The following is a 12,373-nucleotide window of genomic DNA, read 5'->3' as shown; positions in this document are numbered from 1 at the left end:
TTTTGCAATAGGGTAGCCTGTGCAATATACATGAATGGTGTATGGAATGGGGAATGTGTCTTAACCCAGCAAATGTGTCTGCCTTCCAGTAAACTCGTAAAAAAAAATCAATATCATATACTTATATATTGGGGTCTTCACCACTTCAACAAGTAAACTTCTACAAGTACCTTGGCGTGACACTTACTTCTAACTTATCGTGGAATCTCCATATTGATAATATTTGTTCATCTGCCTTTCGCAAACTATGTCTACTTAAACATAAACTTAAAACTGCTCCCACAAATGTTAAACTGCTCTGCTACACTGCCCTTGTGCGACCAAAACTAGAGTACGCGTGAATAGTATGGGACCCTTACACTAAGCGTAATATTAACTCTCTCGAACGTATTCAAAGAAAGGCTGTTAGATTTATATTTAACAAATTGTCCCCGTTGACTCACCCTCAGATTTAATGCAAACCAACGCAATCCTTTGTTAGAGGCACGAAGGCGAAACGCTAGATTAGAATTTCTTTATCACTTTGGAACAAAAATTAGCTCTAGATCCATCCCCGTATTTGACGCCCCGAACTAGCAGGCCCACCCGACACCAACACCCAAACGCCCTAGCCGCATATTTTGCTCGCACTGACCTATTTAGGTTTTCATATTTTCCGAGAACCATTAGTGAATGGAACTGCCTTACTGATACATGGGATCAACTGCAAAATAATGTTCTTCCCCTTTATTATTGTTGTGTCATTGCTACTTATTTTGTATTTGTATGTTGGAACGCACTGCGAGGACGAGCTGTGGCGAGCAGGTCGCGCAAGCGAAGTAAGCCACTCGCGTTCCAAACAACAACTGAACTTTTATTTCCTTTGAAGTGCACGAAGAAAAGTCACGTGGTTCCCCGCGCTTGCGCTGTTGGCCTTCGCGCACGCACAGAAGCACACATTCGCGCACACATTCGCGCACACTGAGAAACGCCGTTTCACGGCGCTACATGTAATAACCACCCTGCATGACCACGAGTCCGCACTATTGAATAAATAAATAAATAAAAATAAACGCGGCACTGCGACACCGAGCAGTAGAGCACCATGTTCGTCACCTTCAATGGTTTCTATTGAGTAGAAAATGAGAGAAAACTTCCAAATTTGAACAGACCGCAGCGCATGTAGGACTTGAAACTCGTTTTCAAAGCACGCGGAAGTGTTCCACAAGCAGCCGACACGGCCGCTGAGGCCACGTGATCCTGCCAAGCATGTCACGCTGACGGTGGCGCCGGCGTTTCCAGTGGTGGGCCTCGAGGCTAATATCTTCTTTGTCTCCGTGTGCTCACGCGAATCCCTGAAGATGAATGTGTTTCAACTAGGCCGACTTGCAGTATTGCTTCAACACACCTCCATAATGAGCTCTGATCATCGGGCACGGTTGAGTAATGTCCTCACGGCGCCCCAGTCCCCATTTGTACGTGTCGCTTGTGGAGGAACTACGGCCGTGCTCGGAATGTGCACCGCAAGTGCGAGGGTCGCCGACCGCCAAACTTCCGTCCTGTTTCATGTTCTTGCACATTGTGCTCATGACGTCATCCTCGGACTTGATTTCATGTCTGCGGCTGCAGTGGGGCCGTGACACTACTGTTGGAAACATGACATACGAATTGGTGATACCGCTAATAAAAGCGTTTTAATGCAGGCCGCAACGTACAATAAAATTTACGCTTACGCGTCCCTCACACAGCTCCAAAAGGAAATACTTCGTAATTATTGCACTCATTCATTCATCCATCCATTCACTGCTATGGCTGTTGGGCCTACCCATTCATTGGTGACATAACAATTGGTAACATAGGAATTCGTAGGAGACATTTTTGCGGCAACAGTCAAATCAGTTGCTTTCACTTGTAAACGGTTGCTTAAAGGATGAAATGTAACCTTGATTTTACTTCTGGTAGTAACTTCCGTTGTCTAGTCTCCAAGGCAATCTATTCGTATAGGTAGCCGAACCGTCGAAATGAAACCTGATACAGCAGGGAGGCTTTCAAGATTGACTAGGCTACGTGTGCCCCATAGGATTTGGCTCCGTGGACAGTATCCTGGTTGATTGAACGTACGCTACACCCCTTTCGTACAAGGCGTATATTACTTCTGATCCTTCAAGTGACTCAAGTTGAACCTCGTTATAATGAACACTGATATGTTATCATAGGTAACACGGTGTAAGCAAAATAATTTAGGTGTGGACACTCTCCGCCCGCCGCGAAGGAGAGCGCGTCAGATAATGTTCGCCTTTAATACATGCGCCGGCCGCAATTTCGTGGGGGGCGCTGCTACATGGGGGCTTAAGAAACCTATTGCGACGAGGCGAACGCGCGTTTTTCTTCATTTTTTTCCACCTCATTGCATTTTTTTTTAACCGTGCACGCTAGCAACTAGAGCAAGGAACGCATACCGCGTGTCTCGCGACCGTGCTCGCATCCGACGCACATAGCGTCCCTAACAGCGTTGCGTACGTAAAAGCGCGGCGTCTTGCTTAGAGCGCGTGAGCAGTCTTCCTGCTCGCTGACTTCTCACGTGCGCAACGCCGTTACGGACGCTACGCACGCAGCTCGTCTTCTATAGTACATGCGCCGGCCGCGGTTGCGTGGGAGGCGCTGCGACATGGGGGCCGAGAGGAGGAAAGAGGCGAACATTATGTGGACGCGCCGTCGGGCGGAGTGTCCACACCTAAATGATTTTTCTTACACCGTGATAGGTAATAACGAGCTGTATACGAACTTGGTTGGTCGCGCCTCAATAAAGCCACATTAAACCTTTTGTATAACGAAACATACAACACGAGATCAAAAGCGATATCAGCTGTAACGAACAAACATTTGGATCGCCCGAGGCTCGAAATACTAGCATAAAAGAGCACAATAAATACTGAAAGACAATTCCGCACCACATTCTATTTCGGGGGGGTAGGAAACAATGAAATAGTTGAGATTGCAGATATTTTGCTGGCTAATGCACCACATTATCATAGAGCTTCTCATATTCTGGTCTATTAGTTTAGAACCCACAAGAAGACACGTAAGGACAACATCGTTTGGTTAGGAGCCGACTGTTATGCGTTATTATATGTAGGATTCTCGCGCGAGACAAATATCCCATTTGCCAAAGCTAATTTCTGTCTTTGCTAGTACAACCATTATCGGATATAACGAAACTACTTTATGGTCCCCATGCTACTGGCATTTAAATTTGCTTCGACTGCACTGCCATGAGACAGATGATAACTTCGTCTTTTTGCGTGAGTACTTGTACGATACGCTTCTTGCCCGATACGGTCGGTCGCATGGGCCCTTGTACCAGAATCCAATAAAATTCCCTCCATAGATGCTCGAAGCTTGTGGTGTTGATGCATTTTAGGACGCTGGTGACACATAAGGGTCTATGCGAGCGTCTGAATCAAACGATACTTCGGGTGGTTGGGCAACGAACAATGCTGATCTCCATATTTGACTATCTTATATAGCTTCGCGTGAGAGGGTACCGCTTGCGTACACGCGTTAAAGGGAAGTTAGAAGGCAGCTTGCAGTCAGCGCGTTTGCTGTCAAAACAGCTGAGTACGATACATCTTTCTTGTAAAGAAACAAGAAATCCAGAACTTGACAACAAAGTCAGGAAGAGAAGTTGCGAGTCTTCACGACCGTGCGCATCGTACTGCATCCGTTGGAGCTCCTTGCGATGAGGGGTCGACCCGCGGTGCTGTGCTTTCACAGTCCAAGCTTGGGAGAAGTCATGTGCGCGGGCTTGCCCATGACCACTGAAACCGGGTGCACTTGGGCCATATTGGAGAAGCTGATGCCCCTGCCTCTCGTTTTATAGGTTATTTTTATTTATGATATTACCATCTTCTATCCTTTAAAATATTTCTTTAGTTTGAAGCACGTGTTCTCTATTCCACATTAGAAACCTTCCATCCTCTGTCTCCACGATGTGGGCCCTGGGAGCCACTTCCTGAAGCACTGTGGCCTTGCGTGAGCAGCTGTCGCTCAGTACACACACATTGTTTTCTTGTTGTAGAGGCTGCTGCGTCTTGAGTATCCCAACTTCTATGGGGATCCTGTAGCGCGCGAATAAGGAGGACGTTTCTTGTACAACGTCGTGGGCTGTCGTTGTAGCTAATTTTTTACTCCAGAAAAATTGGTACGTGCGTGAAACACAACTAGTGGCACTTTACCAGCAAACTGGAACGATGCCAATTCTGTACCATGGCATATTGGTTATCGGGCGTTTATTCAGGGTCTCGGAGTGTTCTGTGTCCGAATACATTTCGCATGCGCGACAAGAACGAATCATCGATTGAATGCCACTGTCCAGCCCCGGCCAAGACATGAGTGCACGCGCCCTTGCTTTGAACTAATTTATTCTCAGATGACCATCGTGTACTTTGGTTAACATTTCTGCCCGCATTCACCTAGGTATGACAATTTTGCATCCTTTAAGCAATATCCCGTCAATGAGTGATAGCCGAAACTCAAACGGACGTAATTCCTCTACCACGGTTGTTCAACGCGAGAGTTGCTGCATAACTCTACTCAGATAGGGATCCGATAATATCTCGTCCTGAAGGCGATGTTTCGTCGATGGGGTTGTCATGCACGAAACGAGAGAGGCTGCATGAACCTCGATGTCCTCACAGTTTGCGTCTTGGTGGATAGCATGGGAGCGCGGGAGATCATGTCAGACGGGAGCAGATATTTGCCCGGAACGAACTGCAACACATAATCGTACCACAGTAAACGCACAAAGAAACGCTGAAGTCTGGGACGCATTTCTCTTAAGTTTTATTTTTCTTTTCTTTTTTGCGATGGCCCACAATGTTTCGTGGTCCGTCTCTATTGATATCTTGCGGCTATAAGAGAAGTGGTGGAAATGTTCGCGCGCAAACACTATGCCAAACGTCTGCTTCTCGATTTGTGAGTATTGCGTTCCGCTGTCGGCGTTCGCGATGCGTACACGACCGGGTGCCATTCATTCTGGTGTTTTTGTAGTAACAATGCGCGTATGACAATTGCCGACGCGTCTGCTGATATCTTTGTTTCTCTCTGTTCGTCAAAGAACGCCAGCAGCGGCTGATTTGACAAAGCATCGCAGACGCCTGGCCACTCGCGCTCATGGGTAGCGGTCCGCTCAAGAACAGTGTTTTCCAGGCCCGTAGCTAGGAGGGAGGGCAGGGAGCTCCCCCCCCCCTACTACGCCACACATGGTGTTTTATCGAAAGTCAATTCTGAAAATGGGCGTTTTTCTCAAATAGTCAAGGCTTTCAACAAGTGGGCCCCCCCTCCCCGAAAAACATTCCTAGCTACGCGCCTGGTGTCTTCAATTTCCGTCAGAACGACAGAACCAAAATCAATCTGGTTTGGTCTCCGCTAACTCAGGAAACTCCGGTAACGGGGAAGCACATAATGTGGCCTGGGGGTTAGCAAAACGGGTCTCGCTTTGCTTGGAACAGGGACCCCCAACAGCAGAGGCAGTCACTTCCTACAACAACCTTACGTATATCTACAAAGATGACAGGTGATTGTAACCCATACCACACAGCAACCTTACGAGAGCGAAGCCCCTGTCCTCCAAAAAATCCAAACTAATACCCCGACCACTAATTACCGCTTAGCGTTCTTCACAGACGGAGAGTTTCATGCAATATAGAAAAATTTTCATAAAAATGGCATAGCAAACCAATGTCACATCCTCTGGGAATGCGAGGGCCTTCCCCCACTCAGATAACTTCGGCCATCTCGCTTAGAAGCGATATGGGAGACCTCGATAAGGTCCCCGACGAAGATGTGCAAAAAGCCTTCGTTGCACGGGCAGAAGAGGTCGCTGCAGGCAAGCGGCCAGCTCCAAACTCCTGAGCTTTGCTTTCAATAAAGTTATATCTTCCTTCTCCTCCTTAACAAGGCTTCGCGGCAGCGCTGTTTTATCGCTGAGTCTAGGTACATAATTTCGAAAATAGTTAACGACATGTGGCATTCTTCTCAGGGGAATTCTAATTTGAGACGCTTTCAACCAATTCGGGGCTTGGGCTCACGCCGCCTTCGTTGATTGTGTACCTAAAAAGTTTATATCGTTTTTACGAAACATGCATTTGTCAGACTTAAATGTCAGTCCTGCATCTTTTGGCCTTTTAAGCACGGTGCGAACACGTTCGTAATACTGTGCTTTTTCAGCGCCCCAACCAATACGTCGTCGACGTAAACGCGTACCCCTGGGATGGCTTCAAATATCGTCGTCAGTGCCTTTTGAAAGACCTCAATGGCATATTGTATACTATGGTAGTCATAAAACCAATGGGCTTCAAAAGGATTGGCGAGCGGGCAGATCCTCGTTGTAGCTTCTTGAAGAAGTATCTGATAAAAACTAGAGTTGGTATCAAGAATTCAAAAAGGATCGATTGCCTGACATCTCACTTTCTGAGTCTTCGGGGATAGGCATCCGGTAGTTCTATGCAATATATCTTGGCTTACTTGTTTTTGGTTCATGCACACCCATAGAGGGCCATACTTTTTCTTACCAGATGAAAGGGACTAACCGATTCGTTAGGTTCTTCTACTTTGGCGATAATGGACTGCTTTGCCATGCGTGCCAGTTCGTCGCGCAGTGGTTGTTTCAGTGGCACAGGTACCCTACGAGCAGGTTGCACATTTGGAGTAGCATCTGGACGGAGAACCATCTTTTACTTTTTTGTACGCAGCCTATTCCATGAAAGAGATGTACAAATTCCTCTTCGGAGCCTGTGTTTTCACTTAGTCTGACTGAGTCAGTGTTCGCGCTTGGCGTTTGGTGTCCCTTCTTGACGATAAAAAAAAATCACGGCATATCCACGGAGTGAATGATGATGAGTGGGCGAAGCTGCGGAGGTTCATCGGTAAACCGTGAATCTTCCGTGAATTCTGCCCAGTACATCATCACCGACGTGAGATCGGGCGCGTTTATACTAAAGGTTCGATGAGTTATGACGACTTGCAGCTCACTTTAATTTTACCTGTATGTTGTGAATTTTGATTGTTTTGAAAACCATTGCTTAGAAAACATCTGGCGTCTTTCGTTAAGCAGCTGGCGTCTTTTCGTTTTGCTTTAGAAACATCTGGCGTTCTTTCGTTTTGCTTTTACAAAACATCTGGCGTCTTTTGTTGGTTTATTTCATCAATCAACGGCGTTTTGAACAAAATTTTTATTGTTTAATCACGCACAGGAGAAATCTCACCAGGCACTACCTTGGAGGTAAAGAATGGCTGCTAATGGGAATGAGAGACAGAAGAAGTCGGCTTTTAGCTAACCGTGCGAATTTTTTATTGTTCAACAACGCACAGGAAAAATCTCCCACCGGCACCACCTTGCAGGTCAAAGCGTAAGACTGGTTACATACTACGCTACGAGGGACGAACGGGTGCCGCTATAAGGAGCTTCACCCCTAAAAAATCACAGCATATCCACGGAGTGAATGCTGATGAGTGGGCGAAGCTGCGGAGGTTCATCGGTAAACCGTGAATCTTCCGTGAATTCTGCCCAGTACATCATCACCGACGTGAGATCGGGCGCGTTTATACTAAAGGTTCGATGAGTTATGACGACTTGCAGCGCACTTTAATTTTACATGTACGCTGTGAATTTTCATTGTTTAGAAAACCATTGCTTAGAAAACATCTGGCGTCTTTCGTTAAGCAGCTGGCGTCTTTTCGTTTTGCTTTAGAAACATCTGGCGTTCTTCCGTTTTGCTTTTACAAAACATCTGGCGTCTTTTGTTGGTTTATTTCATCAATCAACGGCGTTTTGAACAAAATTTTTATTGTTTAATCACGCACAGGAGAAATCTCACCAGGCACTACCTTGGAGGTAAAGAATGGCTGCTAATGGGAATGAGAGACAGAAGAAGTCGGCTTTTAGCTAACGCTGCGAATTTTTTATTGCTCAACAACGCACATGAGAAATCTCCCACCGGCACCACCTTGCAGGTCAAAGCGTAAGACTGGTTACATACTACGCTACGAGGGACGAACGGGTGCCGCTATAAGGAGCTTCACCCCTAAAAAATCACAGCATATCCACGGAGTGAATGATGATGAGTGGGCGAAGCTGCGGAGGTTCATCGGTAAACCGTGAATCTTCCGTGAATTCTGCCCAGTACATCATCACCGACGTGAGATCCGGCGCGTCTATACTAAAGGTTCGATGAGTTATGACGACTTGCAGCGCACTTTAATTTTACATGTACGCTGTGAATTTTCATTGTTTAGAAAACCATTGCTTAGAAAACATCTGGCGTCTTTCGTTAAGCAGCTGGCGTCTTTTCGTTTTGCTTTAGAAACATCTGGCGTTCTTTCGTTTTGCTTTTACAAAACATCTGGCGTCTTTTGTTGGTTTATTTCATCAATCAACGGCGTTTTGAACAAAATTTTTATTGTTTAATCACGCACAGGAGAAATCTCACCAGGCACTACCTTGGAGGTAAAGAATGGCTGCTAATGGGAATGAGACACAGAAGAAGTCGGCTTTTAGCTAACGCTGCGAATTTTTTATTGTTCAACAACGCACAGGAAAAATCTCCCACCGGCACCACCTTGCAGGTCAAAGCGCAAGACTGGTTACATACTACGCTACGATGGACGAACGGGTGCCGCTATAAGGAGCTTCGCCCCTAAAAAGAAGTGTCTCTCGTGGTGCCGTTTATCTGTAGTGCTTTCGTGGCGACACCCAGGTGCTTGATCTACGACCCGTGGTAGGCAGTTAGTACTGCAGCGCTCTTCTATAACGCGGTTGGGTTCGAGATACGTCGCAAAATGCTGAGAGGGATCAAGCTGACCTGAGAACCTGTATAGCTTCGAAATTCATGTGACGACCAGAGATGATCCCACACAATTTCCAGTGTTTCCCAGGATTTGTGGTTACTACACGCATGGTGACGTGTATGACACGGGAGCTTTCTTTACGTTTTTCTTGAAAGTCGTGGACTTGCGGACTCTTGCAGCATCATAAAAAGTGATTCTTCTTGTTACATGCATATTGAAAGGGTTTGCAGCGCAAGCACGGTAGTGCTGAAGGAAAGGTTTAAAAGCGAGGAACGGAAAGCAAAGCGGGACGACACGAGCACTGACTACCAACTGGTTTCATTGTCCATGACACACACGTACGTACACGTACCTTCAGCACTAATGTGCCTGCGCTGCAAACCCTTTCAATATGCTTTTTTAACCAACTATCCCAATTAGCCGTTCTTCTTCAATGCATCGTTACATGCATAGCATGTTTTTCCGAAGGCTGGGCATTGGCGCAGTGTACTCAAGCGACTACAGCACTTGCATCTGCTTTTGTTGACTTTATCGCGTTTACGCCGGTACGAGACATCAACCTGCATGGGCTCGTCCTCGCACGCGGCATTTTGTTGTGCCGGTACTTCAGCTGCTCTGCAGATGTTTTCAGCCTTTTCAAGGGTCAACGCTTTGACCTGCTGCACCGGTTCTCTGACAGATTTGTTATTAGTCCCAAAGACAATCTGGTCCCTGACCAGCGACTCTTCAAACGTCCCAAAATAACAGTTTACCTTGCCTCCTTAAATCACGCGAAAAACGCTCGAATGGTTCCCCTTCATGTTGGACTCGTATACGTAACACATGCCCTTCATAGACTTGTTGCAGACCTCAAGTGCTTCGTCACCCGCAGCGCTCTGGAGTACGGCCGCCTTTACCACTTCTGTATTTAAATGGTCTGTCGAGGTAGCCGTCAGGAAAAGGTCCAGTCGTGTTTTGAAGAGCTGCCAGTTCTTCCTGACGTTGCCAGTCAGCTGTAGCCGGGAAGGTAGTGTTAAGCTGTTCATGTATAGCTGGCGCTACCACTTCTGACACCGTGTAACATAAGCCTCTACGTGAGCGCCTGAATGAAACAATACGTCGGGTGGTTGGGTAGTGAATGACGCGCATCTCTTTATTTGACTCTCTTATTTCGCTTCGTTCGAGAGCGCGCCGCCTGTGCACGCGTTGAGGGGAACGTATAGCGCGGCATTCGGTCTGCGAGTTTCCTGGCCAAACACCGAAGTACGATACAACGCTCTCGGCATTTACTTCCTGCCTGACATGCCATCGACGCCAGGCCTCACACGAGGGGCGATGTTATCGCATGTGCAGTTTTTGCGACGGAGGCGGCCGCCTGTTTTCATCTCTCCTTCAGCCACGCTAGTCTCCAGCGCTCGCGCGCTTATTACTCGCGTGTGGAGCATACGATGCACGTGGTGATGGTATCGATTTGACTTTACTCGGAGCCGAAAGCCAACGGTAAAAACCCGCCAAATGTGTCCTACCCTTCAGGCAGGCAGAGAGGCACACGATCAAATCTGATTCTCGCCTTGAGAAGTTGCGGCATATACAGTGACCTCCGTATAACTCCAGTGGTAGGTGCTACGCATTCCAAAGAGAGTAGTTACCAGGCACCTAATTTTGGTTGGCTTCTGTGAATGCACCCCCAGATAATGTGCAAGCTTTTGTGCAACTAATGTGCAGGTTTACAAAGCTCACGGATTTCGCAAACTGCTGTTGTTTTACGGCGGATTTTCCTGGCAACTTTTAACGTCTTGTACAGTCGCGGCCACTGTTAGAGGGAACATGGAGCGGGTGAACGCGCTCCGCGGAGCGCCACGACGGGTGCCGTGCGAACTATTGCGGCGCAAGCGCAATCAGCGCCACAGGCGGAGTTAGCTTTTACGCACCGCTCTTGACTTCTGGCTTCCTGTTCTTCCGGCAAAAACTCATCAACTGTTTCAGCTGAGGAGCCATCAGATGAAGACAGCATATGTCTGAGGCGTCTGAAGCAGTTCTGGCAGACGTGGTCGTTGTCATGTGCATGGCGGGCAGCTTTCGGCAAAAGCTTCTGGAGGGCAAACAGGCCGATGTCTTCGACCTCGCGTTTGAAGCTGATTGCCGCTTATCTGTTCCAATTTCTAGATTTCTCAGCACCTCAGCGCATTCTGGAAAAGCTCTGACTTGTAGCGCGAATATTGTCGCTAAAAACAAAACAATGCAACATGTATTTCTATATTACTATTTGATAGCATTCGGTTGTCTCGCTTCCGGATTTTAAAAGTCGAAGATGGGGTTTTTTATTATTCGCATTTCAGTAAGGTTCACTTTCGCCGATATGAGAATTTTGAGGCAATATATAAAAATATATATTTTCCCTACGGCAACAACATTTTAAGCACTTATTGAAACCACTATATTCCCACAACTCGTCAAGTTTTAAGCGCTGCTTGCATTACCTTCAGAGAAAAAAAATGAGGAATACATACCCTTTCATGGTAGCATGAACGGCGCGCCCAGATAACCCAGTTGAAATACTTTCTATCGAGCTCCATAGCTACAGTATTTTGAACCAGAGCGCGTGCGACGAAGTGGGAGGCACCGTAGCAGACGAGGCGCAAGCAACGCCGCCTCTGGCGCTGATTGCGCTTGCGCCGCGATACTTTGCGCGGCACCCGCTTGGTGGCCCGAAGAGAGCGGCCACGCGTACCGCATTCCCTCTAACAGTGGCCGCGACTGTACATGTCACGAAAAAGTTGAATTATCATTTATTATTCTGTCTGCGTACTGTCGCTCATAAGCCACCGTTATATAAATGAACCTGGGCATCAAGTACGGTTAGTGCATTGAGGGGTCTCAAAAACGCGGCTTGCGGCTTCACATTGTTTAAAAAATTTTTGCGAGCTTGGTAAATAATAATAACATTTGGGGTTTAACATCATAAAACCATGATATTATTCTGAGAGACGCCGTAGTGGAACGCTCCGGAAATGTCCACCACCTAGGGTTATTTAACGTTCACCTAAATCTAAGTAGACGGGCCTCAAACAATTTCGTCTCCATCGAAAATGCAGCCGCCGCGGCCGGGTTCGATCCCGGGACCTTGTGAACAGCAGTCGAGTGTCATAACCACTAGAGCAACGTAGCAGGGAACTTTGCTAAATAGTACTCGCATTATTTTCGCGCGTATTGCAATTATTAGCACTTCGCTCGGCTAAGCTACAGAGACGGGACTAGCGTCAAGCATTTTTTTCTTCTTGGAGTGCCCCATAAGGTAACTATAAGTTGAAAGATCACCGTGGAACGAAAACTTTCTATTTCAGAATCGGGATTCAGATTTTAGTCATTTTGGAATTCCATACGTTTTTTTTTTAAACCTGGCGTCAAATCCCCGTCAGAAATTAGTAATATATATGGGACATGGGAAAAGCGTTCTTTCAAATGGCAACGTTAGGTGACTCCCTGATGAAAGTTTCAAGCTCTCCCTTCCACCGCCTCTCCCTCGCACCCGTGCCCACCATCTTCACTACTCCGGCGCTTGTAGGGC

Source organism: Rhipicephalus sanguineus, unplaced genomic scaffold (genome assembly GCF_013339695.2).
Source record: "Rhipicephalus sanguineus isolate Rsan-2018 unplaced genomic scaffold, BIME_Rsan_1.4 Seq71, whole genome shotgun sequence".
Classification (NCBI taxonomy): Eukaryota; Metazoa; Arthropoda; class Arachnida; order Ixodida; family Ixodidae; genus Rhipicephalus; species Rhipicephalus sanguineus.
Note: the sequence above shows the minus strand (reverse complement) of the source record.